Source organism: Triticum dicoccoides, chromosome 5B (assembly GCF_002162155.2).
Source record: "Triticum dicoccoides isolate Atlit2015 ecotype Zavitan chromosome 5B, WEW_v2.0, whole genome shotgun sequence".
Taxonomy (NCBI): Eukaryota; Viridiplantae; Streptophyta; class Magnoliopsida; order Poales; family Poaceae; genus Triticum; species Triticum dicoccoides.
The window spans coordinates 551,937,465-551,949,462 of NC_041389.1; positions in this window are offsets into that span (position 1 = coordinate 551,937,465).

Consider the following 11,998-nt stretch of genomic DNA (forward strand, 5'->3'; position numbering starts at 1 on the left):
GCTCTTCACTCGGTAGGATTTTTATAACTTAGGCGAGCACGAGGCTGCAGCTAAGCCTCCGAGTGAAAGGCTGGCTTACCACTCGGTAGGATTTTTACAACTTAGGCGAGTGCTTGGACTGCAGCTAAGCCTCCGAGTGGAAGGCTGGCTTACCACTCGGTAGGATTTTGATAACTTAGGCGAGTGCTTGGACTGCAACTAAGCCCCCGAGTGAGAGGGTTGCTCTTCACTCGGTAGGATTTTGATAACTTAGGCGAAACGGATTCGCAGCTAAGCCTCCGAGTGGGAGTCTGGTTCACCACTCGGATTGGAATTTGATACCTTAGGCGAAACGGATTCGCAGCTAAGCCCCCGAGTGAGAGGGTTGCTCTTCACTCGGTAGGATTTTTACAAACTTAGGCGAACCGGATTCGCAGCTAAGTCACCCACTGAGGGGAATTTCATTGGACAAAAAATAAAAAGTGACAGATATTATGGAGGAACTATGACACTTATTATTTTGGGGTCCATGAACTACAGAAGTACTTTATTGCAACTCATCCGAGTGATAAAGCTTAAGTGTAAAACGGGCGGAGTAGCTCCGCGTTCCAAGCTCGGCGCTCGTCGATATTATGCTCGACGTTGTAAAGACGATACGCCCCGTTGTGGAGAACCTTGGTGACGATGAAGGGGCCTTCCCAAGAAGGAGCAAGCTTGTGTGGTTTGTGCTGATCTACTCGGAGAACCAAATCCCCTTCCTGGAAGGCTCGACCTCTCACATTTCGGGCGTGGAAACGCCGCAGATCTTGTTGGTAGATGGTCGACCGGATCAGAGCCATCTCCCTTTCTTCCTCTAAAAGGTCGACTGCGTCCTGCCGCGCTTGTTCAGCTTCTGCTTCGCTGTAGATTTCAACTCGAGGAGCATTGTGGAGAAGATCACTCGGCAAGACTGCCTCAGCTCCATAGACCAAGAAGAATGGAGTTCTTCCGGTCGACCGATTAGGCGTGGTCCGCAGTCCCCAGAGTACAGATGGAAGTTCGTCGACCCAAGCTCCAGCCGCGTGTTTGAGATCACGCATCAGTCGAGGCTTCAGTCCCTTGAGAATCAGTCCATTAGCTCGCTCTGCTTGTCCATTCGACTGCGGATGGGCGACTGATGCGTAGTCGACTCGTGTGCCCTGGGAGTTGCAGAAAGCTCTGAATTCCTCCGAGTCAAAGTTCGACCCATTATTCGTTATGATGCTGTGCGGGACTCCATATCTGAATATTAGTTCCCTGATGAAGCTAACAGCAGTACCGGTGTCAAGGCTCTTGATTGGTTTAGCCTCGATCCACTTGGTGAACTTGTCGACTGCCACCAGTACATGCGTGAAGCCACTTCGTCCCGTTCTCAAAGGACCGATCATGTCCAGCCCCCAAACTGCAAAAGGCCAGACGAGTGGGATGGTCTTCAAAGCTGACGCAGGCTTGTGCGACATATTCGAGTAGAACTGACATCCCTCGCACTTATCCACTATCTCCTTTGCCATCTCATTCGCCTTGGGCCAGTAAAATCCGGCTCGGTATGCTTTGGCCACGATGGTCCGAGAGGACGCATGATGACCACAGGTCCCCGAGTGAATATCATTGAGGATGAGTCGACCTTCTTCTGGTGTTATGCACTTCTGACCAACTCCCGTCGCGCTTTCTCTGTATAATTGTCCTTTGATTACGGTAAAGGCTTTAGATCGACGGACGATCTGTCGAGCTTCTTCCTCATCCACCGGAAGCTCTTTCCTCAAGATATATGCGACATACGGAATCGTCCAGTCGGGAATGACCACCAAAACCTCCATGATCAAGTCGACCACTGCTGGGACTTCAACTTCAGTCGGATCTGTGGCGCTCTTGGGCTGCGGAGTTTCTTCGGTGAAAGGATCTTCTTTGACTGACGGAGTGTGTATATGCTCCAAGAACACACCACTCGGAATGGCTTCTCTCTTGGAACCTATCTTTGCTAGATCATCAGCTGCTTGATTTTTCAGTCGGGGTATATGATGGAGCTCCAACCCCTCGAACTTCTTCTCCAGCTTCCTCACTGCACTGCAGTATCCAGTCATGGCTGGGCTTCTCACGTCCCACTCTTTCATCACCTGATTGACCACTAAATCCGAGTCGCCATAGACCATTAGGCGACGGACGCCGAGTGAAATGGCCATGCGCAACCCATATAGGAGGGCCTCATATTCTGCCTCATTGTTGGAGGAATCAAAGTGAATCTGGAGCACATATCTGAGCTTATCTCCTCTGGGGGAAACTAGGACAACCCCAGCACCGGAACCATTCAACATCTTAGAGCCATCGAAAAACATGGTCCAATGCTCCGAGTGAACTTCAGTCGGCTGCTGTTGTTCAATCCACTCGGCGAGGAAATCTGCTATCGCCTGGGACTTAATGGCTTTCTTTGCCTCAAACTTGATATCAAGGGGAAGAAGTTCAATCGACCATTTGGCCACTCGACCAGTTGCGTCTCTGTTGTGCAAAATCTCTGATAGTGGAGCGTCGCTGACGACTGTGATGGAATGGTCAGAGAAATAATGAGCAACCTTCTTTGTGGTCATGTATATTCCATACACAAGCTTCTGATAATGAGGATATCTCTGCTTGGATGGAGTCAAGACTTCAGACAAATAATACACTGGGCGCTGAACTTTGAGAGCTTTTCCTTCTTCTTCCCGCTCGACCGTTAGCACAGTACTGACGACTTGTCCTGTGGCTGCGATGTAGAGCAACAGAGGCTCTTTGCTGATTGGAGCAGCAAGCACCGGCTGGGTGGAGAGCAGAGCTTTTAGCTCGGCAAACGCTGCATCGGCTTCTGGAGTCCACTCGAACTTGTCAGCCTTCTTCATCAGTCGGTAAAGAGGCAGTGCCTTTTCACCGAGTCGTGAGATGAATCGACTTAATGCGGCCAAGCATCCAGTAAGCTTCTGGACATCGTGCACTCGCACAGGGTGTTTCATTCGGAGAATAGTGCCAATCTTCTCTGGGTTAGCGTCGATTCCCCGTTCGGAAACGAGAAAACCGAGTAACTTGCCACCAGGAACTCCAAATGTGCACTTTGATGGATTGAGCTTGATATCATACCTTCTGAGGTTGGCAAATGTTTCGGCGAGGTCAGCGAGCAGGTCGGAACCTTTTCGTGACTTGACAACAATATCATCCATATAAGCTTCCACATTCCGACTGATTTGGGTGAGTAGACACTTCTGAATCATTCGCATAAATGTGGCTCCGGCATTCTTGAGGCCGAATGGCATGGTGATATAGCAGAAGCACCCGAATGGAGTGATGAAAGCTGTTTTTACCTCATCGGGCCCGTACAGACGGATCTGGTGGTACCCGGAGTAAGCATCTAAAAAAGACAACCTCTCGCATCCCGCGGTCGAGTCAAAAATTTGATCTATGCGAGGGAGAGGAAAGTGATCTTTCGGGCAGGCCCGGTTGATGTGCTTGAAATCAATGCACATTCGGAGCGACTTGTCCTTCTTAGGAACCATGACGACATTAGCGAGCCACTCGGAGTGGTATATCTCTCGGATAAATCCTGCCGCCAACAGTCGAGCCACTTCTTCACCGATGGCCTTTCTCTTCTGGACGGCGGACCGCCGAAGATGCTCTTTGACTGGTTTTGCAGACGAGTCGACTCTTAGGCGATGCTCAGCCAGTCCCCTGGGAACACCTGGCATGTCAGCGGGCTTCCATGCAAAAATGTCCCAGTTCTCACGGAGGAACTGGATGAGCGCTTCTTCCTATTTTGGGTCGAGTGTTGTGGAGATGCGGGTCGGAGCTGCTTCGGGATCGGTCGGGTGAATGTGAACAGGCTTCGTCTCACCGGACGACTGGAATGCAGACTCTGTGGTGGGCTTCTTGGATCGCAGCAAGTCACTCGGATCTGCGTTTTGCTTGTACTCTTCGAACTCGACCGCTGTCACTTGGGAATCGGCAATCTTGGAGCCCTTCTGAAAGCACTCCTCTGCCTTTTTCCTATCACCGGTGACAGTGATCACACCTTTGGGACCGGGCATCTTCAATTTGAGGTACACGTAACATGGTCGAGCCATGAACCGTGCATAGGCCGGCCTCCCCAAAATGGCATGATATGCACTTTGAAAATCCACGACCTCAAATGTCAACTTTTCGTTGCGAAAATGCTTCGAATCACCAAACACTACGTCCAAAGCTATTTGGCCGAGTGACTCGGCCTTCTTCCCTGGTATAACTCCATGGAAGCTCATGTTACTAGTGTTCAGTCGGGACATCGGAATGCCCATACCTTTCAATGTGTCTGCATACAATAAGTTCAGCCCACTTCCACCATCCATCAGCACCTTTGTCAGTCGAGTGCCTTCGACAACTGGATCGACCACCAAAGCTTGCCTCCCGGGGGTGGCAATATGAGTCGGGTGATCAGATTGGTCGAATGTGATGGGTGTTTGAGACCACTTCAGATAATTTGCCTTTGCTGGGGCAACCATGTTCACCTCTCGGTTAATCACTTTCAGTCGACTTCTGCTTTCCACATCTGCAAAGATCATCATAGTGGAGTTGATATGCGGATATCCTCCCTCACTGTCCTCTTTGTCTTCGGCCTTGTCCGACTCCTTCTCCTTGTCCTTAGACTGTTTTCCCTGAAACTGCTGGATCAGGAGTCGACATTGGCGAGTGGTGTGCTTTGGGTAAATGATATTCCCCTCTTCATCTTTCTTAGTGTGAATGTGACACGGCATATCCATCACGTCGTTCCCTTCTTTATCCTTTACCTTCTTGGGGTTCCAGGATCCTTTTGGTTTTCCCTTAAACTTTCCTTGAGTCACGGCCAGAGCCTCTCCAGGAGCTGCCGGTTCAGCCTTCCGCTTCTGTTTCCGACTGGTGTTTCCTTTTTCCGACTGACTCGGCTTGTGCTTGCCGCTTCGGAGTCGGTCTTCTTCTTCACCGTTGGCGTACTTGGTAGCAATCTCCATCATCCGACTCAAGGTCATGTCACCGGTTCGACCAAATTTCAAACTCAGTTCTCTGTTCTTCATGCCGTCTTTGAAGGCGCATACTGCCTGATGATCAGAGACATTTTCCACAGTGTGGTGCAAAGTGATCCACCTCTGAATATACTCTCTGAGAGTCTCATTAGTTTTCTGCACGCAGACTTGCAACTCTGTCAATCCCACTGGTCGCTTGCAAGTCCCTTCAAACGTTCTGACGAACACTCGGGACAGATCTTCCCAAGTGTGAATGCTGCTAGGAGGTAATTGAGTCAACCATGCCCTGGCAGAACCTTCCAACATGAGGGGCAAATGCTTCATGGCCACCTCGTCGTTCCCACCACCGATCTGAACTGCCACTCGGTAGTCTTCAAGCCAAGTTTCAGGCTTAGACTCACCAGTGAACTTGCTGACTCCTGTTGCCAACCTGAAATTGGGGGGGATAACTGCGGCTCTGATAGCTCTGCTGAAACATTCAGGACCAGAAACATGTACTCGACTGCTCGCGGGTACATCTCTGTCGAGTGCACCTCGATGGGCTCTGTTCCGGTCGACCAACCCTTGCACGATAACGGATCGCGCGTCGAAGCCTGGCTCTCTGGGGTCAACTGGAACCCTACGCCCTGTACTGTACTGACGCCTATCATCTGGCTGCCGAGGAGCGTAAGACCCACCCCTCGGAGGGGAATAGGGCACTCGACGCCTATCATCTCGGTCGAGTCTGTAGCCATATTGATCTCGCCGATTCTCACGCCCTTCGCGCCGCGGAGGCGATCTGGGGCTGTGAGCCGACTGAACCGTATTCACAGTGACGGATCGACTGTGAATTCTGTTGCGCGACTGAGACACGGCTGAATTCTGATCTCCTGCTGCTCGGAGCAGATCCCTGATCTGCAGCAAACCTCTGCCAGCTTCCGACTGCGAAGGCTGAATGGACTCTGCTATACGGGTCGCAGCTGCTAAATTCTGAATTGGGGTTCGATATACCTGAGTCGGCGGGAAGAGTTGACGTCGACTGGTGTCGGGAACTCGTTGCCGCGCGCTCGTCGAGTGCTCGCTGAAGGTTCTCCAGTCGAGTGCGCTCGGCCAAATTGGCGAGACGCGCCTCCTCTAAGGCACGAGCCTCGGGGGTTTCTCCTGCGATGGGAATACGCAGGGGATCTTCGTTCCTGCGGCGAAGCTCTTCTCTTTGCAGAGAGTCGAGTGGCTCGGGCTGATACTCTTCGTAGCCTCGTGCAGGATCGCCGCCGTCACCTGCTCCACCACCACGGGCGAAGCCAGGAGGGCTGTGGGGCCCGTCGACCATCAAGATTTCCGCCGCTGGATCACTGCTTCCGCACTCGGATGCAGTCTCTACGGAGCCAGTCGACTGATCGAACAAGCCGTAGAGAGATTCGTTGGGCTCGATTGCCGCAACTTGGGTAGTGGCCGATTGGCGAGCCACCGCGTGACTCACCCATCGCTGAAGCCTCGACCGGCCTGAGCGCTTGCGCTGGCGGGAGACCGGGAGGGTGGACGACGGAGGAGCTGACCGATACTGGGTCGACGGTTGCCGCAGCAGAACGCCGCAGACACATGCGCGAAAATGCGTCGCACCGCGGACGGGGAGCGCATCTACGTCGAGTGGAGCCTCCTGGAGCCATGCGGAGTCGTCGGCGATGAAGGTGAGAGTGCCGAGACGGATCTCTTGACCCTCGACCAAAACTCCAGCAGACACCATGATGAAAGTACTCGGAAGAATCGCAACTTCTCCACAAAATCGCTAAAACACCGGCCCCACGGTGGGCGCCAACTGTCGTGGTTCTAAGCCTGACAGTAGAGTGGGGGGTAGGTATGGAGAGGCAAGGTCCTAGCTATGGAGAGGTTGTAAGCACAAAGGATGTACGAGTTCAGGCCCTTCTCGGAAGAAGTAACAGCCCTATGTCTCGGAGCCCGGAGGCGGTCGAGTGGATTATGAATGTATGGATTACAAGGTGCCGAACCCCTCTGCCTGTGGAGGGGGGTGGCTTATATAGAGTGCGCCAGGACCCCAGCCAGCCCACGTAGGAGAGGGTTTAAGATGAGTTAAGTCTGGGGCGTTACTGGCAACGCCCCACATAAAGTGCCTTTACTATCATAAAGACTACTTGATTACAGGCCGTTGCAGTGCAGAGTGCCTCTTGACCTCCTGGTGGTCGAGTGAGTCTTTGTGGTCGAGTCCTTCAGGCCAGTCGAGTGAATCCTCGTTGGTCGACTGGAAGGTGACCTCTTCTAAGGATGTCTTGGGGTAAGTTACTTGGATCAGGTCTGTGACCCTACCCTAGGTACATAACCCCATCATTAGCCCCCGAATGGATTGAGGCTTCGAGTGAAGAAACAGTGTTGTCACCTCCGAGACGTGTTTCCAACCAACTGCTGAAAGTCCTGATGTTTTCACATGTAATCCAGTCGTTGCACTGCTCCGGGTGTTTGGAGCGCAGACTATTCTTGTGTTCATCGACATAAGGGGTCACCAAGGTAGAGTTCTATAGAACTGTGCAGTGTGCTTGAGACCAAGAATATCCGTCCCTGCATATTATTGAGTCCCTTCCAAGCGTGCCTTTTCCAGTCTGTCTCCCCCATACCGCGATTTAGGGAGACCTATCTTCTTAAGGCCAGGAATGAAGTCAACACAAAACCCGATGAGATCCTCCGTTTGATGGCCCATGGAGATGCTTCCTTCTGGCCTAGCGCGGTTACGGACATATTTCTTTAGGACTCCCATGAACCTCTCAAAGGGGAACATATTGTGTAGAAATACGGGCCCCAGAATGACAATCTCGTCGACTAGATAAACTAGGACATGCGTCATGATATTGAAGAAGGATGGTGGGAACACCAGCTCGAAACTGACAAGACATTGCGCCACATCACTCCTTAGCCTTGGTACGATTTATGGATCGATCACCTTCTGAGAGATTACATTGAGGAATGCACATAGCTTCACAATGGCTAATCGGACATTTTCCGGTAGAAGCCCCCTCAATGCAACCGGAAGCAGTTGCGTCATAATCACGTGGCAGTCATGAGATTTTAGGTTCTGAAACTTTTCTCTGCCATATTTATTATTCCCTTTATATTCGACGAGAAGCCAGCCGGGACCTTCATACTAAGCAGGCATTCAAAGAATATTTCCTTCTCTTCTTTGGTAAGAGCATAGCTGGCAGGATCTTCATACTGCTTCGGAGGCATGCCGTCTTTTTTGTGCAAACGTTGTAGGTCCTCCCGTGCCTCAGGTGTATCTTTTGTCTTCCCATACACGCCCAAGAAGCCTAGCAGGTTCACACAAAGGTTCTTCGTCACTCGCATCACGTCGATCGAAGAGCGGACCTCTAGGTCTTTCCGGTAGGGTAGGTCCCAAAATATTGATTTCTTCTTCCACATGGGTGCGTGTCCCCCAGCGTCACTCGGAACAACTAGTCCGCCGGGACCCTTTCCAAAGATTACATGTAAATCATTGACCATAGCAAGTACGTGATCACCGGTACGCATGGCGGGCTTCTTCCGGTGATCTGCCTCGCCTTTGAAATGCTTGCCTTTCTTTCGACATTGATGGTTGGTCGGAAGAAATCGATGATGGCCCAGGTACACATTCTTCCTGTAGCTTCCCAGGTATATACTTTCGGTGTCAAGTAAACAGTGCATGCATGCGTGGTATCCCTTGTTTGTCTGTCCTGAAAGGTTACTGAGAGCGGGCCAATCGTTGATGGTCACGAATAGCAACGCCTTTAGGTCAAATTCCTCCTGCTTTTGCTCATCCCACGTACGTACACCGTTTCCATTCCACAGCTGTAAAAGTTCTTCAACTAATGGCCTTAGGTACACATCAATGTCGTTGCCGGGTTGCTTAGGGCCTTGGATGAGAACTGGCATCATAATGAACTTCCGCTTCATGCACATCCAAGGAGGAAGGTTATACATACATAGAGTCACGGGCCAGGTGCTGTGATTGCTGCTCTGCTCCCCGAAAGGATTAATGCCATCCACGCTTAAAGCAAACCATACATTCCTTGGGTCACGTGCAAACTCAACCCAGTACTTTCTCTTGATTTTTCTCCACTGCGACCCATCAGTGGGTGCTCTCAACTTCCGGTCTTTCTTACGGTCCTCACTGTTCCATCGCATCAAATTGGCATGCTCTCCGTTTCTGAACAGACATTTCAACCGTGGTATTATAGGAGCATACCAAATCACCTTCGCAGGACCCTCTTCCCGGGGGGCTCGCCGTCAACATCACCAGGGTCATCTCGTCTGATCTTATATCGTAATGCACCACATACCGGACATGCATTCAGATCCTTGTACACACCACGGTAAAGGATGCAGTCATTAGGGCATGCATGTATCTTATGCACCTCCAATCCTAGAGGGCATACGACCTTCTTTGCTGTGTATGTACTGTCGGGCAATTCGTTATCCTTTGGAAGCTTCTTCTTCAATATTTTCAGTAGCTTCTCAAATCCTTTATCTGGCACAACATTCTCTGCCTTCCACTGCAGCAATTCCAGTACGGTACCGAGCTTTGTGTTGCCATCTTCGCAATTGGGGTACAACCCTTTTTTGTGATCCTCTAACATGTGATCGAACTTCAACTTCTCCTTTTGACTTTCGCATTGCATCCTTGCATCGACAATGACCCGGCGGAGATCATCATCATCGGGCACATCGTCTGGTTCCTCTTGATCTTCAGCAGCTTCGCCCGTTGCAGCATCATCGTGCACGTCGTCTGGTTCCTCTTGATGTTCAGTAGCATCACCGTATTCAGGGGGCACATAGTTGTCATCGTACTCTTCTTCTTCGCCGTCTTCCATCATAACCCCTATTTCTCCGTGCCTTGTCCAAACATTATAGTGTGGCATGAAACCCTTGTAAAGCAGGTGGGTGTGATGGATTTTCTGGTCAGAGTAAGACTTCGTATTCCCACATATAGGGCATGGTCAACACATAAAACCATTCTGCTTGTTTGCCTCAGCCACTTCGAGAAAATCATGCACGCCCTTAATGTACATGGAGGTGTGTCTGTTACCGTACATCCATTGCCGGTTCATCTGCGTGCATTATATATAATTAAGTGTGTCAAAAATCATTACAGAACATCATGAATAGATAATTAAGTGACCAAATTAATAGAAGTCCATCATCACATTAAAACCAAAGTACATACATAGTTCTCATCTTCAAGAGAAAATCATTACAGAACAACATAAAGCTCTGCAGAGCATCTAAATTAATTAAACCATACATTGAAACTATGTAAAACATTTCAATGCGAAAACAAATGCGATCATAATCGTAACCAAGGTAACAACTGATCCAACGGCATAATGATACCAAGCCTTGGTATCAATGGCATATTTTCTAATCTTTCTAATCTTCAAGCGCATTGCATCCATCTTGATCTTGTGATCATCGACGACATACGCAACATGCAACTCCAATATCATCTTCTCCTCCTCAATTTTTCTTATTTTTTCCTTCAAGAAATTGTTTTCTTCTTCAACTAAATTTAACCTCTCGACAATAGGGTTGGTAGGAATTTCCGGTTCAACAACCTCCTAGATAAATAAAATCTATGTCACGTTGGTCGGCATAATTTTCATAAACAATAAATGAACCAATAGTTATGAAAAGATAATATATACCACATCCGAATCATAGACAAGACGAGGGCCGACGGGGGCAGATACCAAAACCATCGCACTATATAAGATGCAATAATAAAAGTAAGAAAATAATACAAGTATCTATCTAAACATACAAGTAAGAATATTTTTTCTTTCAGAAAGAAGATAAGAACAAGAGGCTCACCACGGTGGTGCCGGCGATGAGATTGACGCAGGTGATCGACGGCACTGAAGACGGGGACGGGGCATGATGGACCGCTAAACCTAGACAAATATTGAGGAAAATGGACTTTGGAGGTCGAGCTTGAAGAGGAGAAAGCTTAAGTAGTGTGGCTTGGGCATTCCATCGAACACCTTGTGTGCATAGGAGGTGAGCTAGAGCACCACCAAGCCCTCTCCCCCTCGGCGGCCAGAAAAAACAGAGCAGTGTGCTCTGCTCTTACGCGAGGGGTATATATAGGCACCTCATTGGTCCCGGTTGGTGGCATGAACCGGGACTAAAGGGCAGCCTTTGGTCCCGGTTCAAGCCACCAACCGGGACCAATGGTCACTACTAGGAAAAGGCCTACTAATGGCGCACCGGTTTTGCCTACTAATGGCGCACTACCGGTGCGCCATTAGTACCACGCCACTAGTATTTTTTACTAATGGCGCACCACTAGTGCGCCATTAGTATCTGGTATACTAATGGCGCACCCAGTAGTGCGCCATTAGTATGTAAGAATATGTGCCATTAGTATGCCTCCCGGGGGGCCATACGTAACCATGTGCTTTGTCATACTAATGGCGCACTCTGAGGTGATGCGCCATTAGTATGAATATTTGTTTTTTTACTTTTCTGATTTTTGCACAGGTTACAAAATATATTATTGGACAAAATATAGACAGCAGCACACAACAACAGCAGATTCATCGAATACAATAGAAGATTAGTCTCCGAATACAATTCATCATATTAGTCTCCGAATTCAAAAGACCGAACAAAGATAAAACATTACAAGTCTCAAGACCGCGAGTATCGAGTTTGTCTTCACACTACAAGTCGATATCGATCATCTAAACTACCATCACATAGAAGATAGCCGCGGTCATCACGATGAGCATCATCGCGATCAGACTGGTCTTCATCCGGTTCCTCCAATGCTCCCTCCTCTCTCCCGCTAGATAGCAGGCGTATCTAGATTCGGCCTCCGCCCTAGTGGTGTACCCTTTGTAACTATTACCGCTGAAACGGTGAACCTGTCTCCGACACTCTTCCCAGTCGTCGTAGACTCCGGGAACCTTACCCTTGTACACGACATACGACGGCATCTCTATGCACAAGCCAAACAGCAGACAATACATAAGCATGCAACAAAAGGA